The 6,694-nt window shown below is 40.3% G+C and overlaps 1 long non-coding RNA gene across 1 annotated transcript; it reads right to left on the minus strand.

Annotated features, from left to right (window-relative positions):
• On the minus strand, window positions 1–5,480 carry LOC311249107. The gene is made up of 3 exons (XR_014621115.1): window positions 5,422–5,480; window positions 800–890; window positions 1–711 (listed from the first exon to the last, which is right to left on the minus strand). It is a non-coding gene; the product is annotated as an uncharacterized lncRNA (long non-coding RNA).
• Between the last annotated feature and the right edge of the window lie 1,214 nt (window positions 5,481–6,694).

Raw genomic sequence — 6,694 nt, forward strand, 5'->3', positions numbered from 1 at the left:
CTGTGACATCACAGTTGGTTATGTTTGATCCACTGTGACATAAAAGTTGTGCTGTTTGATCCACTCTCACATCACAGTTGGATGTGATTGTTCCGCTGTGACATCAAAGTTGCACTGCTTGATCCACTGTGACATCACAGTTGTACTGTTTGATCCACTGTGACTGTTTGATCCACTGTGACATCACAGTTGTACTGTTTGATCCACTGTGATATCACAGTTGGATGTGATTGTTCCACTGTGACATCACAGTTGGATGTGATTGTTCCACTGTGACATCACAGTTGGTTATGTTTGATCCACTGTGACATCAAAGTTGTGCTGTTTGATCCACTGTGACATCACAGTTGGATGTGATTGTTCCGCTGTGACATCAAAGTTGCACTGTTTGATCCACTGTGACATCAAAGTTGCACTGTTTGATCCACTGTAACATCATTTAACTCTTTATTCATGAGTTAATTTGCACTTAACAAACACCGAGGGCAAATTACTATATGTTGAAAAAGCTGTTAAAAACTCTCTTTGTCATTTTAATTCATCATGCACTCTCTCTGTGCATCTTCCACTCCATTGCCTCCATCCTGATGGTTCCCCAGCTGATCCCCTCCACTGTTCCAACTCTGATGAAACCCTGCAAGGCCTGGCCAGGCTCCACTTATCCTCGGCCTCTCATGGGTATCCCAGCCAATTGATTTCTCCTCTGGCCTCCTAAACCAGCAAAATAGAGTGCTATGGGAGTGGGTCAGACAATCAATAGCAGTTAGAAAACAATGAATAAACGCCACTATGGTGTTACCCCTGAGTTATGGTTGAGGATGTCATTCTGGAAGAAATTTGAAGGTATTCATGCTGCTGTATGTTTGAACTTTCTGCGCAAGATGTTCTTCCTGAAATGTTGCATTAATAGAAGAAACATTGACAGTACTATGAAAGGACAGAAAAAACCATTACATTAATATGTATTTAAACCCAGTCTCAAGATACAGATGATCTTCATAGAGCAAATCTGCAGGAAATGGAGAGCATTAGCTTTCTCTGGCAGGGAGATAACATGCCCTTCACAGAGGGGATAAAAGAGCTGCACAAATAGATCAGCCACTGTCACCAGATCAAGTGACACAATGCGCAGGGCGAAGCTTTCTGAATTGCAGCCTGGCAGGACTGCAAGAAGATATAGATGGAGTGCCGACAATGTGGCAGTGCCCTCATGTTCGAGGGGCTGCAGAGCTTTGGGGCTTTGATCATCTGGCAGGACAGTGGGGAGTGGAGGGGATGCCACTCTGTTACTTGGCAGGTTTTGGCATCAAATAACAATGCTCAACATGGAGGGTATGTATGTTAATCTGGCAACAGTGCTATGGTTAATTTAATGGCCTGCACTGGAACACTTTTTCTTCCTCCTATATTTTTCTTTTTTTTTTCATCTTTCCTTTTCCTTTCCCTTTTCAGGCTCCATCTTAGGAACCAGCCAAATAAACTACTTAAATATTTTTTTAAGTATTTTATTAGCAATACATGCATAAAGCACCGTGGTGCTTTGAGCTAAATGCTAACGTCAGTTTGCGAACATGCTCACTATGACAAAGCTAATGTGGTGATGTTAGGCAGGTATTGTGTTTACCATGTTCACCATTTAGCATGCTAGCCTACCAATGTACAGCAATGGCTGATGGCAACATCATTACTTTTGCAGGTATCTGGCCAAAAATACCTGCGAGTTTTAGAAACATTTAAATTTTTATCTAATGTTGAAAAGCCAGGATCACCAAAGTGAGCAGTCTTTAGCCACAAATGCCAAAAATTTGTGGGTAATCCATCAAATAGATGTTGAGATACATACAGGAATTATTTAATCAGCTGTGGCAAAGATAAGTCATTGAAGTCGTGAGGATTCATCATCTGGTGGCCATGATTGTCTATACACAATGTCAGTTGCACCATTTGACCAATCCCAGGGAAACGGCATTGTTATTCCCACTGTTTTAGTGAGGCTTGCATATGAATTGATTTACACCTTGTTGTCAATCAAATCAATAACTCTAATTCTTAAGATCAAGAACGAGCCGTCACTCTCGGTTGTAAATCCATTTTACATGTTGTGATCTAATCAGTACGGGCCCATGGTTGGTGGTTGTTATTTACATTGCAGGTGTAGACACATGATCCATATGAAGTCAGTAAGGTTTAAAGAAAAACCTGAGTAAAGTAGTTGTTTGCTGTTTAAGTCTATCCGTTTCTGCTTGTGATACATTATTTTCCTGTTGTGATGTTGCTGTAAAACCGTAGTTGCTGTAAGTTTTAGGAAAATCTCACAGATTTGACTAATTTGTTGGATTACTGGTCTGTAATGAGCTATCATATTTGATAATTTCTCATTGTCTACATATGAAGCTGAATTATAAAGTCATTTATAAATCTTGAGCTAGTGTAATCAAATATTTCTTCATTTTCAAGTAGCTGTTTATACTGTTCAGAAAAAGTATAAACAGTGATTAGATGGATTGCCTGGTAAAGACATTCATGGTCTCCAGAGGAGGGGTTCTACTGACTTCTGACTGTATTTGTTAGCATGTGAACACACTAAAAACAGCGTGTTAGCATCGTCATTTTGAGCATGTTAGCATCAAAGAGCTGCTAGGCTGTAGACTTCCCTTATATTTCAGTTTAATATCTTCTGACATCTTCTGTTACATCCCAAACCCTCTCATTGTGTGCCGTCTTCTTGTTTTTGCTCATATTCAGTGATTCAGTGAACATATGATCACTTATTTGATTGTTAAAGCACTTTAATTATGTGCCGTGGCAGTGAAAACAAAGCCCTGGCAGCCACACCACATCTGCCATATGTGCCCAGACATAATCATGCTGTTTCTTGGAAGCTCACATTGTTCATCATTATCTTCTAATTCTGGTCATATTCCAGGTGAAATAGGCAAATCGTTCATCAGTGTGTGATGTAAAATTCAAAAGGCAGTAATAACATGTTTTGATGCAGTGCTACAATAAACATCATACACTGCTGGGGTTATTTGTTATGGCAATTTTGTGTGAATGCATTCTTAAGACCAGTGTTATCCTCGAAAGAGCCACACACGTGTTGGTACACTTTTGTGTTTGTATGTTTCCCCTCAGTCCCGGCGCAGTATTAATCAGAAGAATGCTGATAATTGCCTGGCCACATGGCCGTCCTTCTAGTCTCGGAGATGAAGCTGAAACAGGAGAAGGGTGCTGAGAGGTGCACCAGCATCCGGCCACTAGCCACCTCTCCTGTCATCCATGCTATGCCAGCCATGGCATCCCGTGTGCGGCCAGTGGAAGACAAAAAGCTGGATGCTCGCAGCTCAGCCACATGAACTCCCTCCACTCTCAATCAGTCTTGATTTGAATACAATGTGGATAAACAAAAGAGTTTCATTGGCCATTTTTTTTCTCCTTTGACGTTCATCCAAGTCATCTGCACAAATACGAAGAAGTGGAGATGCAGAGTGAGGAATTCTAGATCACAGACGTGTTTACAGCTGCAGATGCCGAAGACTAATCTCCATAGCATTGTTTGCACGGGCCTGTGCTCCGTCTTTGTATGTAAATGTATCGGTACGATCCTGCAACATACATTCTTTGCATAGCAGCATTTTTCTGAATGTTCCTTCCTCTGCAGATCTAAATGTCTCTGTGTATCATATTTTTATCTGCAAAGGGAAATTAATCCTGTAGGTGTGTCGTTCCTCTCTTCTTATCTTCAGTTGTTCCTGTGCGTACCATAAGAGCGACCTCATGTAGTGCTGTTAATGTGATTACCCGCACATTTCTGCACACCCTGTGCTATATAGAGTTTCTTTTGACATATCGGATTTCTCATCCTCTAACATGCCTGTCTTTGTTATGTAATACATTTTGATTGCTCTACTTTTATCATGTCTTTCTGTGAGGTTATGTTGCATCACTTTTTTTTGCACACCCTGATTCAGATGTGTATTTAATCCCATTTGTTCTACAGCCTCTATGTAGCCTATTTCTTTATGTTGTGCTAATAGCCCAGCAGGGATCAATACAAACTTGTATTAATGTGAATTGTATTGCAGGTGCACTCATTTGCTTCACACTCATGCCTGGAGGCTACTCACTGCATCAACTCTTATAAGTCTTGCACGTTTGGGCACAAACTGTGAGGCCACATGATATACTGGCACTTACAATGATGAAGCAAAGGCAGCTTGCCTACCGCTTGCATACTGTAATACTCCTTGCATCCTTTCTGGTCCCATTACCGAGGAATTTAAAACCTTTAATTTGATGCTTTTAAGTCAGAGCAGCCAGTCTGTAGCAGAGACTGAGGAGAGTTTCCTCATTTTATTCACACAGAAGCAATAAAAGATAAACCCAGCTTCAGTTGGACCATATATATCGGCTCAGCCATGCCAATCATGCTCTTAGTGAGATGGTAAGTTATGCATTTACAGGATGAATATGTTGGAAATGTGTTTCCATTTTTAGACACAGTATGTTTTAACACATATGTGCCTCTTTCTTGGGGCAGTTCTACTGTACATGCCATAAACAATAAAGCTTTGTTCCCAAACCACAAACGCAAACACATCATCATTATTAGAGCACATTACTGTACTATTCCAATAAAAGGCATGGTGATGTATTGCCTCTTTATTAGCCCTCCGTGCTCTGAATGTCACATTTGTAATATGCATTAAAGAAGTAAAAGGAGAAGTTGTTGTTTAGTAGCTGCAAAACAATAAAAATAATGTCATGGGGAAATTATTCTAAACTGGAAATTAATTTATGAGACGGAGGAAAGATAACTATTTGGACTTCAATTGTACAAAGTGATAAAGAAGCAGCTAAATGGGACGAACTCGTTTCTGAGGTCTTGCATGCATTTCAGTATACTGGATGCACATATACAGTTTTGGACAGGTGAGTGTTCAAATTAGCAAACAAAAACCAGTGTCTATGTCGGGAATTATGACAAGTTGTTATCATTTCACCCCTTCCTGACTGATTAGCAACTGAAAAGACAATGGATGGTGAAAATTCTGAGGGACGTTGAGCCACATTTCAAGGTCAAACAATATATTTGGAAACCCATTAGCTAACGTTAGCATTCAACTACCTCCTAGCTAACATTACTTATTGTTAGTGTTACACAATATGGTAGGAAAGGCGTAAAATTATTCTTAAATATCAATGAACATCATGAAAGTAAAGCAGCACACTGGTTGTAATCAAATGCTAATGTTAGCTAGGAAGTGGTTGTATGCTAACGTTAGCAGATGGGTTATCGAGTATGTTGTTTTACCTTGAAATGTGGCCTGTTATCCACTATCCATTGTCTTTTCGGTTGCTGGTCAGTCAGGAATTGGTGAAACGATAATGATTTGTAAGACTTCTTAAGTTTATTCTTACCTGGAACACAGCAAAAGGACATTCAAGCTTCCTGCCCTGAGGGTGACGTCGGAGGAAAATGGCCGCCGTGTGATTATGGTCTACTCTGACGCTGAATACTGAGTAATACTCAATGGATCAGTGTCACTGTGTAAGTTAACTGAACAAAATCCAGTCAGTAAATGGAATTATAAACTGCTTTCCCACACCCCTTTTATTTCTTCTTTTTTTGTCAAAATAAGAGAAAATTCCGTTTCACCGACTTTGAATACCACAAACTAAAACGAGAACTAAACAAAGAGGCACACCAGAGGACATGACTCTTATTGTTGACGGGACAGGAAGAGAGTCACAGCTGTACGGTGGTCACGTTTTTTTTTTTAAACACAACTCTTCAGCCACAGACACGTTAACTTGCTACTCCGCCATGAAACCTCTTGAGAATCTTCCACCATGAACGTGATAACAACACATCTGCTTTTTGCCACATTTCCACAGAACCTAATGATTCACACATGCAAATGAAAAGGTTCACAATTCTGGTAAGAGCAAACAAATACAAGATGCATCACTGAACACATAAAAATAGAAAAGCAAATACTGTAGATATTACAAAGGGTCTCACATCGCACTGATACTGTATTAAATTAAGAGTATTACTTACAGTATACTAGACATCCTAGAGGATATGTGTAAACTTATACAGGTCATATTTATTTACTCAGCCTAAACCTAAGGTTTAAATGAGTCTATTTCACTTTTACTAATGTCAAACAAAAGTACAGTCAGAGTTTCAGTGGGTTAATGAGTCATAAACCATGGCCACACAGTTTACATGTCACCATGTATTTTTGAAAGTAGAATATAATAGTGCCTTGATGAAGCAGGGTGGGTCCTTATCTCAGAAAGATGGATTCATTTGGTTGGTTTAATCATTAATTGGGCAGAACTGTGGTCCCACTCTGTGTGCAGCTGGAGTGTTTGCATACAGAGAGGAACTTGGGCATGATGTATGAATATACTGGCTGTGTGAAGGCAAAGTTAACTAACATGATTTGATGAATGCACGTCTTTTTTCCCCTTCACAGCCTGTGTTGTATCTGTTGCTGTAATTTCATGCGGTGCACAACGAACCTATGGGTGGCAAGCGGAAGAGGTGAAGAGCTGGGTGAGGGGGAGGGAAGAGAGACATAGAGAGAGAGATGGAGAGAGAGAGAGAGAGAGAGAGAGAGAGAGAGAGAGGAAGAGTGCAGGGTGCGCTCCATCCACAGCCTCAGTACACCGGACTGTCATC

This window comes from Pagrus pagrus (genome assembly GCF_965226575.1).
Source record: "Pagrus pagrus genome assembly, chromosome: 20".
NCBI classification, from domain to species: domain Eukaryota; kingdom Metazoa; phylum Chordata; class Actinopteri; order Spariformes; family Sparidae; genus Pagrus; species Pagrus pagrus.